Consider the following 27,729-nt stretch of genomic DNA (forward strand, 5'->3'; position numbering starts at 1 on the left):
TTGCCTCTAAGAACTAATATCCCACATCAAGTGTTAATGACTGGGAGAAAACCCTTTTACTTAATTGTTGGCAATGCACACTCCTAAAAAGTCCAAACATTTGTTCACCTTATTAAGCTGGCTATTTTGGATAATATTCAGAAAGAAAACAATTACTCATTTTTTCTCACCAGATAATCATTCAAGCAGAATTATGAAATGAAACCAGCATAAAATCATTTCTGCCATGAAATGGTAGGTTTTAAATCAAGAATATTTTTCTGGAAACAAAAAGAATGATATAAAACTCAGATTCAATTTCAATGTCACATAAACCAAGGAGTCAAGATACTTGTGGTAGAAGATGATAGTATCATAAAATTACCGGTGATAGCTGCACATTTCCTTGTATTGATTATCTTATCCAAAAATTTAAATACACCCATCTTCCCATCATTGTCTACCTCCTTACAATGCTTTATTTTTCTTCACTGCACCTACTAACACTTGACGTTCACATGTTGGTTTATTTGTTTATTGCTTATCTCCCCCCGACTAGAATGTAAACTTTGGAGCTTTGTGTTTCTTGTTCACTAGAGTATCCCCTGAGCCCAGAAGAATGCATGGTACAAATTGCTCAACAAATATTTGTTAAATGAATGTGTAACTGAAGAATGAAAAATACTGCTAAAAAGGCAGAATAATACAGTGGAAAGTGCATAGAGTTCTGGAAACAGACTAAACCAGTTTTAATCTTGATACCATTACTCACAAGTAATCTTGTGCCAGTTAGTTTCTACCTGTATTCGCCCACCTTTAAAATGAGATGAATAAGACACACTCTGACTGGGTTGAGATGAAGTTTCGTAGTTAGATGAGAATATAATGGAGAAGTTACTAGGGAATATAGTCTCTGCAATCAGCCTATCTTGGCTTTTATATCTGACAACACTTTCAAGTTTATGTAATCTTGGGCGAGTTGATGAAACTCTAAGTGTCAGTTTCCTCATTTGCAGAATGGGGCAAATAATGGTACCTAACTCAAAAAGTTGTTCTATGGAGAAAGGGGCATGTATTAAACACTTGACAAATGGATTCTCTTATAGTTGCAACTTTTTGAAGTAAAGCACTCAACAGTTCTGATGTATAGTAAGAACCCACTAAGTGGTAGTTATTATCGCTATGGTCTTCCTTTGTCCACTATTTTCTTTCATTTCAAAATTCAGAATGTGTTTAGCCTCTACTATCTATTAGCATCAGTCTCTTAAAATTACCTGAGCTACGCTTCAATAATTTCTTTTCGCCACATTTGCACTGTGACTGTAGACTATTTTTAATGGTATAATGAATCTTATTTTTCTTTTATTCTTATACCCTTCTGGGATACTCTAAAACTTAATGTGAAAACACAATCTATCTGTTTGTGCATATTCAAACATGCAGAGAGTAGTAGGTGAAAGTGTCATGTAGCTATTTGTGCTTTCACTTACTAATCACTTGCACATTTGAATGTTGCTGCGCTAATAGAGAGCGGTTTGCCTAGATACTGGACAGGTGTGAAAGAACTCTTCGAGCTGTAAAACCCTGGTAAAATTCATGTTATATACATAGTGCATATTTTATCTCTCAGGTTTCAATCTAACTGTTTAAAAGATAACTCAAAGTAGCTTTAAAAAACATGATGTTAAAATATCGAGCTGGTTCCTTTTAGGACTGCCAAAGAAATATAATACTCCTAATAGAACTTCTCTAGAGAAGGAATTTTAAATAGCTTTGTGCTCCTGAATTCACATAAAAGAAAGACAAGACAATCTTTTAGGTGATTTAACAGTTAAGTGAGGTGTCAGCCTGCAAGGTTGTATGTATCTATGGCTTGCAAATAATTTCAGTTTTGACACTCAAAAATGAGTTCTGTATAGTATTCTAACTACTTGTCTACTAAAAAGTATTTTTAGTACTAGCTTTCCGAAGACAAGTTACCTAGGGCTTATGGAATGAATGATTGCCTCCGATTTGATTTGACCTTGAAAATGATGTGATTTTTTTAAAGTCTCTGAATCTTTTGAGTGTCATCAGTTGAATACAAAATTGTTGATGTAATCCTTGACACCACAGGAAGGAAACAAATTCATATTTAAACTGTTTCTCAAATACACACAGACATATTCTTAACCTAGATAATCAGTATGAATAATTTGTGATTGATTGAGGTATTTTTTATTAGTATTTTTATTTTAAGATGTTCTCTTTTTGTTTTGGTTTGGTTTTTTTTGATTTTTTATTTTTTGAGGAAGATTAGCCCTGAGCTAACTACTACCAGTCCTCCTCTTTTTGCTGAGGAAGACTGGCCCTGAGCTAACACCCATGCCCATCTTCCTCTACTTTATACGTGGGACACCTACCACTGCATGGCGTGCCAAATGGTGCCATGTCCACACCCGGGATCCGAACCAGCGAACCATGTGCCGCAAGAAGCCAAAGGTGCGAACTGAACTGCTGCGCCACCGGGCTGGCCCCATGATTGAGGTATTTTTATTTCTGCATTTTTCAGACTATTCTATTGATGGTTCTCATTGTCCAAAGTAGTGGCTGCCCTGATGATGCTTACTGGATTCTAGACCTCTGGGTTCTCATTGTCATAAAGGGACCATGAGTTAATGGCTCAGGACTCTGCAAGATCAGGAGTTGGAACTAAATCTCTTTTATCATCACTGCTAGACTGGACTAGAAAAAAGTGATCTACCATCAGGAAAGGGAAATAAGAAGGACACTGTCCATCTAGGGTCGGCCTCTGGAAGGGAAAAAATTCTCCCTTGAGAATCCACGTCCTGCTCTCAGGTGAGATTGGGGTTCAAATTCACACCGCTTGTGCAGTCTGGGAAAGTTGAGTATTAACTGTAATGAGCTCCAGGAATCTGGCAGAAGGAAATAAAAATCTCTTCAGGGATAATCCCTCAATTCAAGTTTTCAAGTTTTCTATAGGTAAGTCCTGCCAATAGGAACTCACAATCCAAAAAACAGAACTCACAAAATATAGCTAGCATTAATGAGTAGGACAAACAATAAACAGCAGAATTAGACCCTCAAGGACTTCAAATGCCAGATCTATCAAATATAGAACATAAATTATGCATATTTAAATATTTTAAAAATTAAAAAGAGAATTAAAAACATAAACAAAGAACAATATACTATTTTAAAAAGACCGACATTTGAAAAAGAACCAAACAGAACTTCTAAAACTTAAAATATATTATTAAATAGGTGAATTGAAAAGCATATTAGTATAAACTAAAGAAAGAAGTAATGAACTGGCATATATATCTAAAAAAATTACTTAGGTAAAGAAATGAATAATATGAGAGATGTTAAAGAGACATGGGGAACATTACTAGAAAATGTAACCTAAGTATAATCAGAGTCCCAAAGGAAGAGACAAGAGGCCATATTTGAAGAGATAGTGATAGACAGTTTTCCAGAATTGATGAAAATGTAAATTCACAAATTCTGGACTCAAAGTGAATCACAAGTAAGATAAATGGAAACCACACCTTGACACATTGTAATGAAGTTGCAGACCACTAAAGACCCCCTCGCCCCCCAAATTTTTGAAAGGCTGCCAGAGAAAAAAGGACTATCTTCAAAGGAATAACAATTAAATTGACAGCAGAGTTCACTTGTTAGTGTATAATTTTAAATTGCTGAAATATAATTCAGCAACTTTGTGTACAATTCAATGAATGTTAAAAATTACACAGTCACATAACCACTAGGTCAAGATATAAAACACTTGAATCACCCAAAAAAGATTTTTCATGCCCTTCTGCATGAAAATTTGCCCCCACCTCCATCCTTGGTTCCAGGTAGCCACAGCTGAGATGATTTTTGTCATCACAGTTTTGCCTTTTCTAAGATTTCATATAAATGGAATCACTCAATATGTATTCTTTTATTTCTGGCTTCTTTAACTTAGTCTAATGCTTTTGAGATCAATCCATGTTGTTTCATGTATTGGTAAGTTGCCTCATTTTCTTTTAATAGTATACTGTTATATAGAAATACCACAATTAGTTTATCAATCAATAGTTCATGGACACTTGGGTTGTATCCAGTTTTTGGCTATTATCAATAAAGCAGGTATGAACATTTGAGTATGAAGATTTATATGGATGTGTGTTTTCATTTCTCCTGGGTAAATATCCACGAGTGAAATGGCTGGTACTCGAACGTTTAACCTTGCAGTTACCTGTCAGACTGGTTTCCAAAGCAGCTGTACCGGAGTGTATGAGTTCCAGTCGTTCTACATACCACCAACACTTGATAATTATCATTCTTTTTAATTATAGCCATTTTAGGGACATTCAGTGGTTTTAATGTCCATTTCCCTAATGACTAATGATTTTGAGTCCTTATATGTCATTTGTTTTCTTCCTTGGTAAAATATCTATTAAATTTCCTAAAAATTAAATTCAGTGGTTCATCTTCTTATATTGTGTTGTATGACTTCTTTACATAGTCTAGATTTAACTCTTATCAGATATGTGTTTTGGCAAATATTTCCCCCTAATCTGTGGCTTGTTATTTTCATTTTCTTAACAGTTTCTTTCTTCAAAGAATAAATATTTTTAAAATTTTGATGAAGTCCATTTAACCATTTTTTTCTTTTAGAGTACATGCTTTTTATACTGTAAGAAACCCTTGCTTAATCCAAAGTCATAAAGATATTCTCCTATTTTTTTCCAGTTTTATAGTTTTAGGACTTTTTTTAATATGGTAAGGAAAAAGGATCAAATTTCTTTTTTCTTTGCATTTTCCAGCATTATATTTTAAAAGACCATTCGTTCTTCATTGAATTACTTTGTGTTTTGGACTAAGTTATGTCCCCTCAAAATTCACATCTTGAACCCTATCTCCCAGTGTTATGGTAAGTGGAGACAGGGACTTTTGAGAGATAATTAGGTTTAGATGAGGTGGTGAGGGCAGGGCCCTCATGGTGGAATTAGTACCCTTATAAAAAGAGACCAGAGAGAGCAAGGTTTCTTTCTCTTTCTTTTTCTCTCTGCCATATAAGGACTTACACTAATAACAAGGAAGAAAGGAGGGAAGAGATTGAAAATATATTTTTCTAAGGTTTTTGAATTTGTCTAGTGAAGACTAGACACTTAGTATCTTTGGAATTTGTTCAGTATGCATTTAAAACATTTTAAGAATAATAATGGAAATGTAGTCTATAACTTATAAACCAATAGAGAGAAAATAGAATTTAAAAATCTCAGTTAATGCAAAAGAACGCAGGAAAGGACAAAAAATAGAAAAAGCAAGATCAGTAGAAAGCACAAAATACAATGGCATCCAAATACATCAGTAACCATAATAAAAGTAAATGGACTAATCTAGCTAATTGAAAAAAATGATTGTCCATCTAGGGAAAAATCCTAGCTCTATGGTTATGAGAGAGATACACAAAAGGACACAGAGAACTTGATAATAATAATAAAATAATAAATCATGAAAATAATAGATATATTAATATTAGACAAAATGAGATCAGGTCTCTGAGATGAGACTGACGTTTCAATAGGACCTGATCATGAAGAGCCATTGATGCCTATTTTACCCTATAGAAGGATTTTAAGCAGAGAAGTAAGCCTAAAATTCTTTAATGAATCAAGTTAAATTTTGTTTCTTAAAATCCATGGTCAGAGATGGTATTCTAAAAACTCCAAAGATTTCTTTGGTATCACAACATGACAAGCTGTTTTGCTACTCAATATATCCCTTCTCTCTTCTGAGCCTAACTGCTGACACTTGTTATGTTTGCTTAGTAATTAAATGCTGAAGTATGGAGACTCAATACTCCTTTCCTTGGAGCTTGTACTGAATTAGAAACAAAGTGTATGTAATTAATAGAGGGTGAATTGAAGCAAATTAGGTGATAATATTTCTAGGAAGTTGAATCACCTATAGTTAAGCGTAAGTGATGACTTTCTTAGGATCACAGTTGGAAAGCCCCTAGCAATGATCTAATCTAACTGCTCTTCATACAGATAAAGCAGAGGCAAAAAATATTTAGGAAAAGTCACCTAGTAGTTAATGGCAGGGCAAAGATAATCGAAACCAGATTCCATAATTTCCTTTCCATTCCACCATGGATCATAACTACTTGAGATTCCAAAGAATAAGTCTTAACATGTTTTCACTGGAAAAAATGAAACGCCATTTTCTAAATAGACTAGAGACTGTTGCTAGGTGATCAGAGCAAATCTATTTAGTTCATTTAAATTAGAAGTTAGATTTATACAGGTTCATAATAAAGTTACAGAATTAATTTTATGAATTTAGTATGAATGCTCATAGTACAACTAAGAACTTTTTTAGTGATGAATATTCCTTATGTATTTTTTTATAAATTTGGATTATGGGGCATAAATGTGACAATTTCCTTAATATATAGAATGGTTTCTCCTATTAAACATACATCTTAAAAATATCTATGGTTGTCCATAAAAATCACTACAATCGTCAGTGAGAATTTGAGAAAGATGTTGATATTTACCATACATCAAATTCCAACCATGCTAGATCATGCCATGTATATTACCCATACTTAGGCTATGTTGATCAACCTAGCAAGGAGGTGTCAGTTTATGCTGTATTACCTTATATATTATGGTTAGCTCATGAAGATAAGGTTTTGGACTCTGTGACAGTAGGGACTCTGTTTTGCTTTCTTGGTATAAATAAACATTTACTGAATGACTACTATGTGAAACAGTATAAATGACGTTGGTGAGGGCACAGAAAAGAATAAGATCCTGTCCTTTCTAACAAGATTATGACTTATACCATGATTCTAAACGTAAGCAACGTAAATGGTCTAGGAAATACACATGACAATTTAAACTACCATAGATGAGATTTAAAAAGTTGGAAGCATCTGCAAGAAAATAATTGATGAATGGAGAAGTAAATAAATGAATGAACATCAAATGTTGCTAACTGCATAGTTTCAAAGGATGTTATTGTTTCAGGCTGGAATAGTCAGGAAAGGCATTATGAATATTTGAATCAAGATATGAAGAACAGATGAAAGCTAACTGGTAAAGAAGGTACTGTGGGTTTCAAATCCCATTCACTTACAGGAAAAAAAGGTGTACTTTTCCTCAGTAGTGCATTATTTCCTTGAGATATACCATCATAAATTAAGGAAAATATTTCATATGTCACTATCTAATGAAGGCATCCGGTAATTATAATTATATAGAAAAATTAAATACTTAAATTATTTTATTTTAAAGATATTATTATTGATTTTTCTCTTAAATATTCTATGCGCTATCATAATGTATCCAATATTAATTTACCTTAGATCATACTGGGTCAAAAATTTTTAAGTAGGTAAATATCTTATTGCATTATAGCACACTATACAACTATCTGAATATAGAAAAGATAACTCCACATTGTAAAAAAATGAATGTATCTAACTTGCATATATTTAAATTAGTTTTTGCTAAAATGATAATCAATTACATGTGATATCAAAGGTGTAAATACCATAATCGGTTTACCTATTGTTAAACTGGATCTTATCACCAACAGAAATAGTGACTCATATCATTATTCCATGCATGGCTTCCGAGCAAACCAATTTAAATAAAATAGTGAATCTGTAATGTAGAACTTTATTTTTCAAAAAAATCAATATTTATTATAAATGGTATTTTTGCACTTGTTTACAATGTCCTTTCTTGAAATAATTTCCTGGATGTCTGCATCATTCATCATTTACTTTTCGCAGGTTTTTCCCACATGCTAGTTACAGAGGGGGAAAAAACACATTTCAGTGCTTCTTAATGTAAGGTCATATAATGTTTAGATATTAGAAGAACCATGAATAATTTCCCATCTGTTTCCTCTGATTTCAGTCTTACAACCTTAACTTTTCAGTATTAAAAGAAATGTATACTATTTGCTTTATTTCTTAAAAATAAAATTAATAAGCCTTTGGATTAGTTACTAGTAAAATAAAATATGAATGCCTCAGAGCTAAAGAGTTCACCAAACAATGGCTCTTCCTTGAACATATCTCTTTAGAAATAGGAACAATAGATAACTGCAGGAAAGCAGTGTGGCAGAGGGAAAATCAATGCGGGCTTCCATGCCAGACAGACTTGGGTTGAATTCCAGTTCTGCCACTTCCTAGCGGCATGACCTTAGGCCTTAGGGCTTCCTCGGCAAAAAAAAAGAGGAGGACTGGCAGTAGTTAGCTCAGCGCTAATCTTCCTCAAAAAAAAAAAATAATAATTAAAAAAAATCAAAAGTTCTAAAATATAGAAATACCTGAATATTTAAAAATTCAAAACTTTCAAAAGACAAAATGAACCGCAAATAAAGTTAGAAGTCAATAGATTAACAATAGGTTTGGGGAAAAAATAAGTTGCGCATATGACATACAAAAGAATAATATCTGCACAATAAAAGAGCCCTCACAAAGTCACTCATATAAAGAAAAAAGACAAATGATCTGATCCAATAAAAAATGGGTAAAAGATATGAATGAGTAAGTTTTAGAAGAGACATGTGAAGACCTGCTCAAATTCACTAGTAGTCAGGAAAATCAAATTAGAGTAAACACAAGATACTACTTTATAACCAACAGCTAAAAAATCAAAAAGAGCTATAAAACCTATTGCTGGCAGGAGTGTTGGGAAAAGTATACTCTCTCACAGTGTGGGTATAAATAGGAAGAGTTATAGTCGTTTTGGAAAGCAACCTGGCAACATCTATAAAATTTTAAAAATTCATTTGCCTTATGATCTAGCAATTCCACTCCTGGGATACAATGACATAAAAATGACTATATACAGCCACAGGTACAACAATGTTTACTACAACATTGTTCAAAGTAGCAAAAAAAGTATAAGCAAAAATAATAACTATAAACAGGGCCATGGTTTAATACATGAAGGTATGTCCATACCATAGAATGCTATACAATCCATAAAAAGAATGAATCAGAATTATTAATTAACTCAAGATTTTCCAAAAAGTATTGTTGAGGGGTCGGCCCAGTGGCATAGTGGTTGGGTTTGCGTGCTCCGCTTCAGTGGCCTGGGGTTCATGGGTTTGGGTCTCAGGCAAGGACCTACACACCTCTTAGCAAGCCATGCTGTGGTGGTGTCCCACATGCAAAAAATAGCGAAAGATTGGCACAGATGTTAGCTCAGCGACAATCTTCCTCAAGCAAAAAGAGGAAGATTGGCAATAGACATTAGCTCAGGGCCAATTTTCCTCATCAAAAAAACAAAAAAGTATCATTGAATGAGAAAAACAGAAAAGTGCATGTGATATGTTTTCACTTTTGTGAAAAAACAATGACAAAACATCACTATATATGTAAATGTGAATAAAGGAAACATTGTATTAGCATAAAGAAAATTATATTGGGGATACACAAGAGGTTATAGACATGAGTGGGGGATTGGGGTAATTAATACAAAGACAGGAGAAAGAAGGAAGAGCAAAGATAAAAAGAAGAAAAGTCAAACAGCACTTCTAAACAAAGCGTTATGATATTACCATATTTACACCTTTTTGTAATTTATATGTAGCTTCATATCAAAAAGTAATTACAATAGACATAAAACACAAATATTTATATGTACACATATAAAGGCAAAATATAAAGATTTAAAGACAAGCTAATAATAGTTCCATAGCAGTGAAACTAGACAAAAACAGCAACAAAAAAGCGTAACACAAACACAACTTTTAAAGCTAGGAGTGTTAATTGGGGGTCATCTCTCCAGTAGTCCTCCCATTTGGTGGTCTTCCCTCTTAGATGGAAGGAACCAATCAATACATGTTGAGGGGGCAGCGGGGATAAAGAGCAAATCTAGTTCACAGAAATGCCTTCATTTGCTACACCAAAGAGTTTTCAACTAGCTGCTCACCGTACTAAGCAAAGGATTTGTCAAATATTAGTTCCAGTAGGATGCCTGCTAACACAATCATTTCTGTTTAAGTAATGTTACTGAAATGTCTTCCTATTTAAATGTCCAAAAGTTTGGTATTCATTCCACAGATAAGGAAGGTATAGGGATGCAAACTTTTACCTTTTCTCTCTTAGGGTTTTCCCTAATAATTAAACTTATAGAAGACAGATGAACTAGAGAAAAGTATATACATTTATGTAAATTTTATATGACATGGGAGCCCCCCTAAGGAAGGAAGACCCACAGAAATAGCAGAACTTACATGTTTTTATAGTAGGTTGAACAAAGAGGGCAGTGATGGAAAACTAACTGGATTTATGTGGGGAGGCTAAGGGGAGGTAAGAATTATTTTAGAAGGTGTGTTTGTATAGAATTCTGTCTCATCTTCTTGTCCTTGATGTTAAGAATGTTACTTTGCTTCTGGTACAGAGAAGACATCTTTCACATAAGAATTTCTCCTCTTCCTTTTAAGAAGAAAGCATTTGCTGTTTTTCAAGTCCCTTTAACTCAAAATAATCCTTATGTCAAGGGGGCATATTTTGGGGCGGCATTTTTCTGCCACCCTTCAAAGGCAAAGGCAAACAAACAAGCAAAAACAACAACAACACAAAACCAGATAACAAGAACAACAACAAAAAAACATGTTCTTGACTTCCCAAAGATTTCTCCTCATCTGTGATTAAAACTAAGAGAGAAAGATGTAAGAGTGGGGGTACCTGCTGACGGGGCTGAGGCTTCTCTGGTCCTTACCCACGTATAATTCATAAAGAATGAGAAGACACTCTCCAGCTGCAAAATCAGTTCTTTTTCCTGGGTTGATTTTAATGAAAGAACTTAGCTGCCGTTCTATAGAGTTATTAAAATGAAACTTATCCTCTTTTGGGTAGAAGGTTCCAGAAACCTTCTACATTTGTATTCCTGTTTCAGAGTTGAGGATTTAGTGTTTTCAAACCTCTTAGTAGGCCTTCTAGGACACAAAAACAACTCCTTAATCAAGGCATATAAACTGACAGATTTGCTTCTTTTCCCTCTGTTCTTTTTGGAGGCCTGCAGTTTTATTTGTTGAGAATTCATTTCCGTTAACTCTATTCATTATTTATTGCCTACAATGATTATGAAACTATTTGATCTTCAAAGTGTAGCATGATGCCGTATCTTTTGAACGTAGCCTTTCATTTAGTTTATTTTTTTAAAGTCACTGTTCTTTAAGTTTTAATTACCAACAAATAACATTTCTATATACAACTACATCACAAGAACGAATAGGAATTTGGTTAAATTTGAATTGAACTGAAATTCTTTTTATATGATCAATACATCAAAATAGCAGTGGTATCTAATCAATGTCAACAGGAATTAGTTTAATCATCAATCATTTTTCTAACCGAATATTCCTTAATATGTTTTTATTGAACAGTTTCATTCAAACAAATAGTATTATGGAGAGAGAATATAATGACTTCTTAAAAGTTACCATCCTAGATTACACATTTGACAGCTATAGATTATGCTTCATAAAAAATAAATATGAATAAAATAAGCTTTATAAAGTACCAAATAAGGGATTCTGCTAATTCAAGCTCAAATTGCTACAGCGTACATCAACCTGTATTATAAACCCATATTATAATGTCTAGAATCTCAGTATTTGTATGTAAACAGGTGAGTGAACTGCTTGAAAGTCAGAAAAGATGCTTTTCTTTCCCTATACATAGGACTATGACATGGTGGCAGAGCTCTTACCTATGCATTCTCTGGACTACAAAGCATGAATGAGGTTATGGATCAGAATACCTGCCTGCCAAGTGGCTTTGCTGTAAACATGAAGTTTACTCAAAGCTTCCCAGGATATTTTGTTTCATACTTATCTTTGAATACTCGCTATCAGTGATCTAAGTCTCTAGTAAGTAAAGAGCAATTCTCTCAGCTTCCAAGAAATGTGCTCTTGAGTGTAAGCCTGACTTTTCCATTATGGAAGAGAAAATTCAGGGAATGTTCAATTCACATAGGAAGAGCAGGAAATTACTTTTAATAAGGTTTTATTAAACTTCTAATGTAATCCAGCATAATATTAAACCGCATAAAACTGACTTCTATGTCCACTGAGTTCGTACAGAGAATGTCTGACCTGTAAGAAATTGGATTCAAGTGGATAAAGTAGATCTTAAAAAGACGTAATTTCTCATATTGTTGTGAAGGTATAAACTGAAGAGTCAGTCCTTCATAGACACATCTTCTTGATATTCTCCCATGTAGGCCAATTGCTGCCCTCCTAAAGTAAATTGTTAAATGATATAAATCATCTTGTAAAACTTTGAAACCAGATAGAAAAGCCATAGCTAAGAAGAAAAAACAGTCAGAGTTCACTTTTCTTTACACCTGGAATCCAACAACTACTTCTTTCCTCCTTAGCTCCCACACTGTTCCAAGCTACCAGCATCTCTTCCCTGGACTCCTGCAGTCACCTCCTCACTCGCCTTCATGTCTCTATTCTCCTCTATCGTCGGTCATTCTCCACACAATTCCAATCGTGTCATCTTCCTGCTCAGTTGAAAAATTTCCAATGGCTTCCCACCACACTTAGAATAAAAGCTGAATTTCTTACTGTGATCTACAAGCCCTTACATTTGAGATTCCTGGCCTTGGCACTATAGCTATTTTGAACCAGATAATTCTTAGTCACGAGGGGCTGTCCTGTGCAATTTGGGATGTTTAGCAGGATCTCTGGTTCCCACCCACTAGATTCCAGGAGCATGCCGTTCACAGTTGTGACAAACAAAAAGGTTGCCAGGCATTGCCAAATGTCTCCTGGGGGGCAAAAATCACCCCTCCAGGAATCACTGCTTTACATGATCTGGCCTTTTACTACACCTTTGGCCTCACCTCCTCCTGCTCACTCTACTTCCACCACACTAGCCTCTTTGACGTTCTTCGAACACAAGAGTCCTCTGGATTCCACCCCTTTGCTGTACTCGCTGTTCTCTGCATGGAATGCTCTTTGTGTTCTATGTCCCTGTTTTAATGTTCTCCCTCCATCTGAAAGAGCTCCTCCTGTTATCTTCTATCTCTTACCATACTTTTCTTCATAGCAGTTATCTGCTCCCTGCCTTCATAATCTAACTCACTGTTTATTTGATTTTGTCTCCGTCCCTGACTTGACTATAGGTTCCACGAAGGCAGAGACTTTAACTGCTGTGTTCAACACGGTCTTCCTAACTCCTAAAACACTGCCCGTCTACCTTTTCCATAGTTGCTCAATAAATATATAGTGATTAAATGGATGAATGAGTGTGAACTCTGGCAGCAGTCCTCTTTAGAATACGATAAACAATTTGAGGTTGCTGTTTCTCTCATTTTGGTAATAGAATCGTATAATACCTTAAATTGAAAAGGATTTTAGAAATCTTCAGACAACACAGTCATTTCACAGATAAAAAATTTGAGAGCTGGAGAGGTTAGTTTGTCAACAGTGATAGACTTAGTTTGTGTTAATTAGCCTTTAAAAATTAAAATGTGAAAACCAAATTTCAGGGCTTCTCTTTATAGTTTTGCTTGTGGGCATTTTATCCACATTGATGGAAGCTTCATTTACAAACTAAATTTTTAGAAAATTTGAATGGAACATGGATACGAGTATTGAATATATGATAATTATTTAAGAAGGCTATTAATTGCCATCTTCATAAGTGAAGACCATTTTGTCTTAGATTTTTACATAGGAAATTCACTCAGTAACATAGCAGATAGTAAAAGGAAACACTGAACGAAAATTGATGGCTTACAGTTTACAGAAATGGTATTAATTTATAACTATGAACGAAAATAGCTCAAAATATATCAAGTATAGAATTAGATACTTGTCACCAGCACTATCTGAATGGATTTATTTTATGGACCTTGTAGACTGACTTGCATGAAAGCTTTAAGCCTACACAGGAATATTATTATTAAAACTTACAGTATTTTGATTCACTGTAACTTATGGTAATTTGTAACATGACTACCGAAGTACATTTCTATCAATTCAACTCAATTCACATTTATTAAAATGAGCATCTAAAACATACATGATTTTGGAGGGTCAGGAGGAAGAAAAAGTTAAGTATGGCAAAGCCTCTGACCTCAAGAATCCTATAATATAACGTAGTTCAAGAGATGAAGTAAGAACATTGAAACTACAACACAAAGCAGAATGTGATAAATGCTGGATTCAAGATATAATGATGATGATAATAACCTACTACATATTGAGTACTTATTGTGGACAAAGTAGTTTGCTAAATGACAGTAATTTAGGCTCTGTCAAACAAAGAAAACAACAAAGGACTTGAACCCAGATACACAAAAGTCTGTGCACTTAACTACTATTCTACACTTCTTTAAGAAAAAGATTAATTCTGACTGGGCTGATCCTAATGTGGGAAATTAGAAAAATACAAGTATGGTCATGAGTAGTACAAAATGTGACAAAAGGTATACAGATGATAAAATGAATCAAGAATTCATGTCAGAAAAACCCTGAATTTTTTAGTTTGGCTGGAATGTGGTTTAATGGAAGCCAGCAGATGTAGGTTGTAAGTTGGGGATGGACTGACTGTAGAAAAACCAAAATATCAATCTAAGAAGTATATACTATGTCATGTAGGCAATGGGGAACATCTGAAAGGTATTGATCAAAAAAATGACAAGATCATGCATAATTATCTTCATAGGACTAGCAGCCTGGGGCAAAAGGGCTCAGCTGAATGGTCAGCTGCCAATGGCAACCACTCCTCCAGATATTTTCAATTCAACTAATCTCCAGAGTGGAGCCCTTGCTTTGTACACATACCAAACTTCTACTGATTACAGGGACAATATTTCAGTGTACATGGTATGGGGCCGCTTCACTTTGGAGTGATGATTCTCACTGACAGCTAATTGCATTCAATTCACCTCTTGTTTTGGGGGCTTGCTATAAAACGATCACCAGAGAAGCAAAACATTTAAGTACTTCAGCTTTGCAGCTCTAGCCCATCTTAGGTTAAATGGCTATTTGCCAGTGAAAGTGGGTCCAAGAGAAGCTTGTGTTCCCTCTTAAGCACCAGAACCACATAATAACATAATTTGTATATCTTCTGATTGGATACCTATCTCATTCTAATAAAAGCAATTCTGTTTCACCCTTATCAAAAATCATCCCACTTAGATAATAAATGCTTATAATTATATTCTCTTCATGATTACAAAATACCGCTTTGATTAGATGAAACAGGCTTGCCATGGAAACCTCTACATCCACCTAAACCCTACTTTGCTATTTACTTGTCTCAGTTAGGTTTCATATTTTGTAACCTGCATTGAAGTTGCACATCCATTACTAACAACTTTCCTTCCTACAAATTATCAGCCTGACCGCAATACCTAAAAAAAACCAAGTTTTTGGAGCTGATCATTCCCAAATCAAAATTTTCCATGATTCCCTTGTCATATGGGTTCTCTCCTCAGCACAGTAATATTAATCTTTAAGTAATGGTCAAGTCTGTGACTGCCCTGTAGATTTATTCTGTATAGCCTACCAGGATTAGAAAAGTTTAATTTATTACTTATCTTTATATTTTTAAAATCTGTCCTATCACATCTTCCTCATAACAGAAAAAAGAAAGTAAAAAAGATGAATACATTCATTATTTCCTCCAAATTTTTAATGACAATATATTTTTTCTGAGTAGTTGTTTTTAACAGACATTTAGAGGAGCATATCGCCAGTTTGGGGAGGTCTGGAAAGATACTGTAGGGCAGATAATATCTAAAAGTAAGAGATGAATCAAAGTTAGCAGTAAGAAGATTAGGAAAAGGCATTTTGAACAAAACGAAAGCATGTTCAAAGGCAGCAAATAAGAGATCCTAAAGCTCCTTAAAGGTTAACCTCAGAAGAACCCTGAGTTCTGTGGTTTGGCTAGAGTGTGGGTGTGATGGCACATGTGGTATCATATTTCAAAGAGATGAGAAATCCTCTCATCCAACACAATCCAGATTGATAACTGTCAGGTCAGATTGCTTTTATGGAATTACACCAAAAAATCATACATTCATTTCTTAATCATATCATTGTATTATAAAACACATGATGCACAATTAATTCACCAACCTTTTGAGATAAGAGTCATTCTCTTTGGGTATAAGTCCACAAGTTGAAGTTCTGAGAAGTCTTTTCTAAACCATACTCATACTACACTGCTTATAATTCCCGGTTTTAGTTTCTTTACATTGGAGTGAAAACTTAAAGATATTTGTGACAAAATCTGAATACAGAATCCTTCTGGACTCCCCAGGATTTCACAGTTGTCTTACCACATTTGACAGCCATTTAAAAAAGAAATCTCATTATAAGTTAGTCTTTCAAAACATTGACTGTTTCTTCCTCTTACACATTTCATCAATTTGTATACTATTTAGTTAAATTAGATGTGTACAATAATAGGTACAGCTAGCATAAACATGTTTAGGAATAACCACAACTGATTTTTTTAGGCATACATTTTAGCTGATGGGAACAAAAGTACTAAAGTATAACATTTTAGCTGTGAGCCTTCTAGGTCATAGGCCTCAGACAAATGTTTTACAGAAGGAATAGAGAGCTTGAGTGAGGAGGCAGTCTGCCTGAGTTTGAATGCTGTCTTTCCACTTATTAGCCATGTGACCTTGGGTAAGTTATTTATTAGTGTAACTTATTAGTAACTCAGTTCCCAAAATTAAAAAAAAAAAAGTCCTTATTCACGGGGTATTGTTAGGATCAGATGAGTTAATATTGTAATACATGTGCTTGAACAGTGCCTGGTCAAAAGAGGTGCTCAATTAACATCAACTTTATTATTATACTAAAGTGATGACTGATAATAGTTTCTAGGTTTGCTGTCTTAGGGCATAATCATGACTTAATATATGTAAAGCACTTTGAACAGTGCCTGGGCTGTAATAAAATTTTTATATTAATCTCTTGTTGTTACGAGCCTTTTAAAGATTTTAAATGAAGGAGTGATCAGATTTGCATTTTAGAAGCAACCATGCCGACGGTAAGAGGGAAGGATTGAGGAGTGGGGTGGGGGCCGAACCCGGAAGTGGGAGAATGCCTAGGAGGTTATTGGTGCTGAGCTAAGATACTCCTAGCATGGTCAGGTCAAGGACAAGTAGGAGTCAAGACTTACTCATGTGGCAGAACTGAGTCCTTGCTTCTTGACTGGATGTAGCTCATGAGCAAGAGGGAAGAGTTGAAGATATTTATCACGGATGCTTTTTTCTACGCAGCTGCACTTAAATATTAAATATCTTTTAGTTTATGGGTAAACTCAGGAAAGTAGTAAGAAAGTCAAAGCAGCTATTTCTAAGAAAATCACAAAATCAGCTACAAAAGGAGAAAAGTCTTATCTTTATAAACTGTATCTCTGCATATAGCAACCTCAGTGTCCAGAATGACCTGACCCCTTTCTTATTAAGCCATCAAACTTCTCTCTCCGCTTCGAAGTTATTTATAGTTTAGTATCACTAAATCATACAAGTATTCTTTGAGAAGTCTTGCAGCATAATTCTTTGAACATCTCTCCTTTAATATGAACTTGCTGGATAACTGATTTAGAGTTCACTCTAATGAGAAAACTGTGTACAACAAAGTCAAGTAGTAAAATCATCATACTCCCTCTATTGAAATGTGAAAGGCCTTGAAAATGTTTCAGATTTTTCTGTGTATAATCTTCACACAACTTGGGAAAATATTGATACTAAAAATGCATTTAAGGTTTCCAAAACCACACAGAGGGAGAAAGTTACCCTATCCTTAAAGAACTGTCAATATGCCCTCCTAATTGAATAAAAGATAAAAATTAATATTTGGCTAAATAGATAACTGCGTAACTATCAAAGCCCTGTTTTCAACTATTTATGCTTAGAAGCATATGTATTTGGGTTCTTTTGTGTTTTAGAGGGTTTAGATAACAGGAGTAACGCTGAACTAGGATACAAAAATGAGCAAAAACAGACACAGTCTATCTTTTCAAGCAACTTCCAATCTAGCAGGAAAGATGGACATTAATCAAATAATCACTTAAAAAGGCAATATCATAACTTGACCTGGTCTGGGAGAGTGAAGGGGACTGTGCAGAGAAGGAAAGGAAAGTTTTGGGTGGTTTGAGAGCATATACAAAGTCCTGTGTCCAGAGGAAATCCAGGACATTTGAGAACCTGAAAGAAGGCCAGAGTCACAGGCAGGTGAAAAAAGTGGGAGAGTAGTATGAAATAAAAAGTGGTCAGCAGGGACCTAATTGTTCTGTGCTTTGCTGGGAGAATTGAGGATATTAGTCCAGTGATTTTGTTTATTCAGTTGGTTAGGTGCCTGAATAAGTAGTTTAGTCAAGGTAGATCAAATAATTGGATAGTCAGAGACAGCGAAATGAGTTGATTTTACACAGAAATTCAGTTATTGATGGCCCTAAAAGAAATACCTTATGAAACAGGACTATGCAGCATGATAGAGTGTAAAGAGGTTACATGACTCTCACCTTAAGGTATTTGAGAGAACTTCAAATGCATTGACAGCCAGAAAACAGTGCTGTGACATTACTTTTGCTGCCCAGGAAATACCAGGCTAGGCTATGTTAAGGCAAAATTTTGAAGAAGGAAAAACTCATCTCTTGAGCCTTTTTTGGTGAACTTTCTTCTCTTTCAGAGGCTACTCTGGGGGCCTAAGATGACCTATCCTCACCTCCAGGCCCTCTTGAGCACCTCTCTATACTGATGCAGCCCTCCCACAACAACTTCCCATTTCATTCATGTAGCCTTTTCATCCTTCTCCATCTTCCACCTGCAGACACCGAGGGCTTATAAATTCCACCTACCAGTCCCACTATTCAATAAATGGTATCTGCATTCTCCAAGGTAAGGGAAGGCTAGATTCTTACTCTCATAGTTGGAAGAAGAAGTCCTAAATTCAAGAAAAAGTAGCAGTGTTAATTAATGGGAGTACCAAGGAAGGAGACACGAGTGTGGGCCAAAGCTGACTAAGAGAACTTTTAAGTACAGGAACTCCAGTTAAACTTTAGGCTTAGAGAAGGAGACTGGACAGGTTAAATAAGCAACCCTGTCATGAAAACACAGAACAAAGCAATAATGCATACCAGGCTTGGGATGAAGCATGAAATATGAGGGGAAATTTAAAAACTAGCATGACTGAAGCAGAGATTCAGAGGGAGAGTAGTGATAAAAATGAGAGCAATATCTTAAAGAGCCCTAAACACTACAGTAAGGAGTTGGATTTTTCCCTTGTTGGGATCTGAGATCCACTAGAAACCTGCATGCAGCATAATAACTTGATGAGGCTTATACTTTAATAGATTATTAAAATGAATCTACCCACTCATTCAACACATATTTATTCAATTCCTATGTCCCCAAGCACAGAGCTAGGTGCTAGGTGGGTAGAGAATAACCAGTAAGGGAGTTATTCATTAATATAAATGTTGAAAAGTTTGACATAGGATGACAACATTGTGAAAAGAAAGGAAATATCTGAGAGACTCTGGCATTTTTATCATAGATTAATTATTGAATTGAAAGAGGAGTATCAAAGCTGACTCCATAGTTTGAGGTCTGTGAGATGAGGAGACTATTATATCAAGTAGAAAATTTGGTCATATTTTGGGGAAAGGTGACGGATCTCATCCATGAAATTTGAGGTTCAGTTGAGTTCATGTGTGGGACCTGATACTCCTCTCTTCTCATTCATTATTTTTGGTTGATAATACATAATTCTGGTAGTTGGGACACATAATATTATGCCTAGTCATTGGGGAAGATATTTTTGATTCAGGAGAAGTCTTTATATTAATATTCTGCCTGCACATTCATGTTAATGAGATTTAATAGAGAAGGTACCTAATGGGAGGATTGCAGGATGTGTGAAAATCAAAGATATTTAAGAGAGAACATTATGATTTATTCTTAAATCTATGTGAAAGATGTTTATGTGTTTATAAATACACATAATCACATATGTGTATATACATACATAAATTTCTGTAAATATATATATATACACACATAAAAATATATAAACATATATACATTCACATGTGTACATACGACTTCTCACAGAGATGTTGATAGTGGGGCTTTTCAGAATCAAGCAGGAGAAGAGACCCAAATGTTTATCCAAGACACCATCCAAATAAACCATCAACAATCTCACATATACATTTAAAAGGTATTTTTGAATAATTTTACTATTTAAGACAAGCCATAAATATGGGTTTTTGTGAGTAACTAGAAATTAAAATTAGAGTATTTATACAGAAAAGGAAATTACTCAACCAAGAATTGCATGCTTTTTCACCACCATTTACCTAAGCTATCTTGTATGATGAGTAGTTTAAATCTAAAAGACAGAGGTTATAAAAATGCATGAAATTAAATTCAGCTTTAAAAGTAAAATTAAAAATACATTACAAATGTAAATCAAAAGACATTAATTTGTGCCAAAATTCCCTTTCCCTTCAACGGTTTTTAAGCATTCAGCAAACTTGATTTTAGCAGCTATGCTCTAATTTCAATTATGTGGAGTTATTCTATCTCTATGGACATGAACATGGAAGAATAAAGAATAAATGACTCATCCTTGCTTAAACAGTACATCAGAAAACAGGAGCTGGCCAAGTAGTGTAGCGGTTAAGGTCATGTGCTCCGCTTTGGTGGCCTAGGGTTCGCAGGTTCAGATCCCAAGCGTGGACCTACACACTGTTTATCAAGCCAAGCTGTGGCGGCATCCCACATATAAAGTAGAGGAAAATTGGCACAAATGTTAGCTCAGTGACAATCTTCCTCAAGCAAAAAGAGGAAGATTGGCAACAGATGTTAGCTCAGGGCCAATCTTCCTTACCAAAGCAAACAAACAAACAAAAAAAACAGTACATCAGAAACTCTACAAATAAAAGGATTCACATGTGTAAATGCTAAGTACTCCTAATAAACCAAATTGCTAAAAGGGGTTGAAAGAGGAGTTTTGAAAATTCCTCTGGGGGTCAGGTATTAAATGTTCACCACTGAACACAATTGCATATGTTTTTACTTCCCCATCTTGACAACAATATCCCCATTCTCTGCTCTGGCAACACAAACCAAATATTTCCTCTAGCTTTATCCACATTTATCCAGGAAGAAAGAGACAACTATTACTGCTATCTACTTTAACCTGTCTAATCCTTCAATTTCTATTCAAGATTTCCTGGAAAATTCATGTATTTATTTGAGGCATTTGATGGGATAGCAAGTATGTATCAAAATAATTGCCTCTACTGAAATCACTGTAAATACATTGAGAAATTTCTCCTCCTGGAAGGCAGAAGGAGTTCCTATAGCACACGTGATGTTACAAATATTGGTTAGACATTCCAAAACACGGGTCTAGCCTTTACCAGTACACTCCTTTCCAGTATCCAGTTAAAACGCAAAAGAGGAAACAAATAAACAAACAAACAAACCAAAGACAAAAACTCTCAAGCACATTCTAAGTCAAAGAAGCCTGAATCATTTGTCCTTTCCCTCCTTTTTCTTTAAATAGACTATTTGGCCGCACCCATTAGATTTTAAAACATGTGAATCTCTTAGCCCAGCAAATTTGAAATTCTTTTCAGCAGAAACAATTGCAAAAATGCATAAGGATATACATATGTGCATAATCACTGCAACATTATTTGGATAGCAAAAAGTGATAAATAATACAAGTGTTCAACAATAAATAAATGGCTTAAAATTACAATGCATTTAAACTGTGTAATGCTGGGCATAGATTACATATAATGAATTAGATTTGTGATGATATAGATAGTGTTAATGGCAGATCTCAGATTCAAAATATTGAGTTAAAATACAGAAAAATAAAATACACACAGGCACATACACATATGCTTCTATGAACATTAAAAACTATAGAAGGAGACACATTTAAATGTTATTGTTCACCTTATGGAAGTAGGATAATGGCTCACTTTTTTAGGAAGAGGAATTCTTACCTTTATTTTATACAATTCAGTACTTGGGGTTTTTAAATGTCATGTAAAAACAAGAAAGCAAACAAAATAGTTGACTAAATGCCAGAGACCTTCTGTAAAGTAGTTGTTATTTGCTCCTAGATTAGATTGATAATCAAGGTCCACAATCACTCTAAAATTGAAGTAGCCACCTCTCCTACTGCCCTAATGTCCTGAGACATCAAATCTGGAGCCCTTCCCAACCCACACTATGAGAACCTGTTATTTTCCATCCATTAAGTGACTACATATCCTAGTATGCAGCAGTGGCAGGGAGGACAGACACGGCTAGAGGAAATGGATAGCGGCAAATGACATTTTAGAAGGTTGAGACCATCTCATGATAAAGACATAAAGTGAGAAGGAGTCAAGCAGAACCCTGGGAGCAGTAAAGTCTGAAGGTGTAGTTTTTTGTGTTCTGTTGTCAAAGAAAATCTGAAGTCTGACTTAGGATTGGTAGGATGTGTCTAGTCTTCCTCACAGTCAGATAAGAAAGAAGTAGGAGCAGAAACCTCACTTCTGCCCAGGAAGGTCCCGGTAGATCAATAACCACTGGGTATTGGACACCAGATGAGCGGCAATGCGTATCCCCTGCCCCTCAGCTTCAGATCTAACATTAAGCATCAATGATCACTGAAGGGCCAAGAAAAAACTATACACCTTGTTGATTAGCAGATACCAAGTAGAGCTAAGTTTCACCTTCCTCAAAATCCACAAAACAAATTTGTGTAAATGAAAATATTCTGTTATATAGGAAAGCATATCTCTGAATGATATTTGAAAAAGCTTTAAAGGTGAAAAGTTTAATAATACATTGGAAGCTCTTTACTAGTGAAAATCATACCATCTCCTAAAGCATTCCTAACATATAGGCTGAGTAGTGAATTAAAAAGACTAAAAAGGCATTTCTTAGCCAGTGTGAGGTTAATTGCTTAACATGGCCAATACTTTTAAAATTCTGCCAACTAAAAATACGTTTATTAAAAGACTAATATCATATACAATGTCTCTAGCACTTTACTACGTTTACGGATGTGTGGATTTGCTAAAGTTAATCAACTGTAAAAAAAAATTAAAATCAGTATTAGAAGTCAGTGCATTTTTCATATGATTTTGTCATACAAAAATTGTAGGACATTGGAGTGACTATGATGATACTTGTGGGTGAAATGAAGTTTTAACAGTAAGCCACCTCTGTTTGAATGCTTGTGATGCCATCAAGAGTTTTCTCTCATAGAAACAGTGACTCTTTGAAGCAAAGTCATATGGATTTCAAACAAAAAAATTAACATTTTCATTACTCTTTTTGTTCCAAAAGATTTAGAGAAAACACATCTGGTACCTCTGGATCTTCTATGTCTTTCCTTCTTTTACAGAATGAATAAGCCATTCTACTATTAGATAGAGGAGGTGGGTCTCCATTGGGTAGGAAATTTACAACAGAGAGTAAAAGTGAATTCTTGAAGATGTGACAAGCCAATTCGAGTTTCTGCTCTCAAGTGGGATTAAAACTCATCAATATATTCCCCTTTTTTAAATCTCTGACTGGTTCCTTCCCTCTTCCCCACACAAATACACATATAGAACCAAAGGGTGGCAGAACAATCAAAAAACTGTACTAGCAAAAGTCATGTATTTTTTCTTAGTTTATGTCTGTTTTATTTCTATCAGTTTGATAATTTTACGTTTCATAGGTTGCCAGTAAACTTTTACTATATGTAACATTGACATAAAATAAAATGCCAATTAATTCTTCCATATTTGCAATATTACAGTTTGCAATACATTAATGGTCCTTAAGAACACATTTTGTATTGATAAATTTATCCTCATAAAATAAGTTACAAAAAGACACTTGTAGCGGGTTGATTAGTGTCCTTTCAAAAGATATGCCCACATCCTAATCCTCTGTACCTGTGAATAGAGCCTCATTTAGAAAAAGGGTCTCTGAGATAGAACTAAGTTAAGGATCTCAAGATGAGATCCTCCTCCATTATCTGGGCAGACAGGCCCTAAATCCAACAACAAGTCCTTATAAGGGACACACAGAGGAACAAACATAGAGAAGAGAGGCCATGTGAAGATGGAGGAAGAGATTAGAGCCATAGAACCACAAGCCCAGGAATGCTGACAACCACCAGAAGATGGAGGCGGCAAAGAGGAGAATGCCTCCCAGAGCCTCTGGAGAGAGCATGGTCCTATAAATACCTCAATTTCAGACCTCCAGCCTCCAGAATTGTGAGAGAAGACATTTGTGTTGTTTGAAGCCAACCAGTTTGTGGTAATTTGTTCTGGCAGTCCTAGGAAACTGATAAAACACTTTTTCTTTTCATGCCCCCCCTTTCATTCAAAGATTATGAATAATGATAATCACACTCGTGGAGCACTATCTGCATGTCAGAAATAATGATGTTTTTTATAGTCTTTTTCCCATTTAACTTTCCTAACAAACCCTGTGAAGATGACATTATTATTATTAACTCATAGATGAAGAAACTGAGAATTAGTGTTCAGACCCAAGCCAGTCTGGTTCTAGCCCATGTTCCTCCATTAAAAATGCTAGAGAAAAGTGGGAGTATACAGTAAATGAATACTTCTTTGCTCACATATGCATTTATAAAGTCTCTGGAAGGAGTGGGGAGAAGAAGCAGATGGAAGGCAAGGAGGGAGAGTACCTTCCATTCTATTACATTTTTAAAAATTTCTGAATCATGTTAATGTATTATAAATTAAAAAATAGGAAAGAAAACAGCAGTTGCCTAGCGAAAGAAAAAATTTAAATCCCCAAATGAATAACAAGAAATTAATAAAAACATGAATTTATGGGCTAAAGGAACAATTTTGAGAATATAACTAAAATCATACCAGACTTAGGAAACAACAAAACACATCAAGAAAGTATTGACTACTGGAGTGCTGCTGACCCTTTTGTTGTTATTTAAATAAAGGTCAACCCTTTCCAACAATGTGTCCTAACTCTCCCGCCTCTGCTCCACTCCTTAGCATCCACCTCACCACTCACAATAGGCCAAGAGTAGACAATAGTAACTAAATATCCCAATGTTCAATGTATAATCTCTCCCTCAGGCATTTTTCTCCTTTTCTATTTGTTGTAGTTCTTAAAGTTTGACAACGTAGCTTAAGAGAGTGGACAAATTTGGTGTCTCAAAACACAGATTATGAAATTATTATCAAGGGAGTTATAAATATGTATTCTCTGGATGTTATTTAAGAAAATGGAGATTTTCTGTCCTGAGTGATTTGCACTCAGACCCTGAATTAGGAGAAGGAATTACCTATGACCTCTGATAGCTATTCCTGAACCTACTATTATTCTAAAATTTTAGTTCCTTTCACCATCATGCTCCTATCTAAAATATGCGAGCTACAAAAATACCAAAGAAATAGGATTCTTATTGTTATATTCCTCTTCCTAGGATTCTTCCTTATTAAGCGACTCCTCTTTTCACTAGAAAATAATTTCCCTAATAATTTTCAAAAGAACAAGAAAATAAATTTTTATCAAGATAGTGACTGTTTTTCATTATTATCAATTAGCATTTTATCAAATCTTTACGACCACTCAATATGCCAATCTAAGTCGGTGCTTCATCTTTTCCACAGACACATGCAAACCCCAAAGATAATTGAGTAGATTAGAGTGAACACCAATAAAATCTAGGTCAAACTTAATAACCTTCAAACAGCAGCAGCCATGGTGCATACTAAACGCACCTTCCATGAACAAGATGTTTTGATGAAGCCGAAACCAATTCAGGGCCTTCTGAGGACGATTCCTGTCCACCTGCTGACTCTTGTATGACTTTTTCTTTTCAGTATATTTACTTTCAAACGTAACTTTCATTTCTCTACTTTCAATAGAGTGTTTAAAATGACAAACTGATTACTGGTATAATTAATTTTTGATTGACTTTCTCTATTACGACTCACGGAAATGAGCCATAAGGGACAGAAACTGGCTGGGGTGTAAAACTGTGGCAAGGTGTATTCAACTAACCTAAACCTTCAAGTAACCAGGATTTCAATATTAGAAATGACAAACAGAACTTAGGAAGAGAGCAGAATCAGCAAATCTGTTGAGCCTATGCTACCCGAGGCTTTTCTGATACAGGTACCACTTGTCTTCAGAATCATTCACATTAAATTCCATGGAGCAGTCAGGGTATCTTTTCAAGCACCATCAAGATGGCAAGGGCTTCAGGAAAGTGTTTATCTCATGGCTTGTTCCTCACTTGATCTCTAGGGAGGACACTGAAACAAAGGTGCTCTTACAAAAAAGGTTATACCATGCACATTTTTTTTCCACAATCAAATTCACTGATTCCTTAAAAAACATATTCTACAAGTACCTATTGTGAACTAAGGCATTAGGGAAGATAAACAATAAATAGGCTCCTATGCTGGGAGGTGGGCACCCTAGTTAGGGACACAGTGGAATGTGCTTAATGCTGCAACACATGTTGGTGATGTGAGAAGCACCGAGGGCTGACAAGGGAGAGGATAGCTGATTTATTCTGGAGAGTTGTCTTTGAGATAGAAAGGCCATTGAAGAGCTATTCCTTTAAAGGTTTTGGAAGTAATTTGGCTTTTTGCTTCTTCCAGATGGAGTATCCCATAATTTACCCTGCATTATTGAGGTGATTGGCAAATGTCAGGTAAATTTGAAAGTCTAAATGCTAGGAAATGATCATATATTCCTACATTTTTGAAATAGTATTTTCATGTTTAATATGCTTTCCTAAGCTTCTAGCTCTCATTATACTTGGGGGTTTTAAAAAGGAAATTATCATTATGCGGTCTGTCCCATGAATTATCATCGCTGTCACTCATGCCAACCCCTTCCCCCAGTAACTGGTCTGAGATTTTGTTAAAACAGTATTCTGAGATAATAATAGATTTACAACATTATAAAAATATTAGCGCTCTTACATACCTTTCACTCAGATTTCCCTAATGTTAGCATCTACATTGTCATAGACCAATTATCAAAACTAAGCAATGAACATTGGCTTAATACTATTAACTACAAACTTTATTTAGATTTCAACAGTTTTTCTCCTGATGTCTTTTTTCTCCTCCGACGTCTTGACATTTTTTTTTAATAATTTACTGAATGATCAGTTATTTGAGAGAGAAAAAGGAATAGGAATTAGAACTGTCAATCTTCTGAAAGGAGACATTCTTGGTTAAGAATATTTTCTGTTTTATGCTTTCCAACATAAGCTTTGTTCAATGGGATAAGCTTTGTTCACTGTTATTTTATATATTACTCATTGTGTAACCTTGGCTGAACTGTGATACATAACAGGTGCACAAAAATACATTTTTCACAATTCCATTCTCTCCTCTCCCCTGTTATTTAAAACAAGGTGGTTCTTTACACTGGGGATGGAAGGCTCAGTCCCATCTGGTGAGGTTTCACAAGAGAGTAGCATCTGTAAGTGCCATGTTCCAGTGGGAGAGTGGAAGCTGCAGACATCCACACTGAGATCCTCGTCTGCTAAAAAACAGGAGCTCCTCCACTAAGATCAAAGCAAGAGGTGATTTGTCACCAGCATCTCTGCACATCCCTCCATTTCTGTTCTGCATTATTTCTTATCCAATTAGCCAATAAAGGACAAGGTGCTTTTCTTCTAATCGTTCTCCTTTTGAAGAGTTTCATTGTAAACCGCACA

At 35.1% G+C, this 27,729-nt stretch overlaps 1 protein-coding gene and 1 long non-coding RNA gene across 8 annotated transcripts in view; one reads left to right on the forward strand and one right to left on the reverse strand.

Moving 5' to 3' along the window:
* Nucleotides 1-27,729, reverse strand: part of IMMP2L (inner mitochondrial membrane peptidase subunit 2) — an 848,424-nt gene that overhangs the window by 200,420 nt on the left and 620,275 nt on the right. The window lies entirely within an intron of this gene.
* On the forward strand, nt 2,612-27,691 carry LOC103565150 (uncharacterized). The gene is made up of 3 exons (XR_548224.2): nt 2,612-2,817; nt 26,657-26,709; nt 27,424-27,691. It is a non-coding gene; the product is annotated as an uncharacterized lncRNA (long non-coding RNA).

Source organism: Equus przewalskii, chromosome 4, assembly GCF_037783145.1.
Source record: "Equus przewalskii isolate Varuska chromosome 4, EquPr2, whole genome shotgun sequence".
NCBI lineage: Eukaryota > Metazoa > Chordata > Mammalia > Perissodactyla > Equidae > Equus > Equus przewalskii.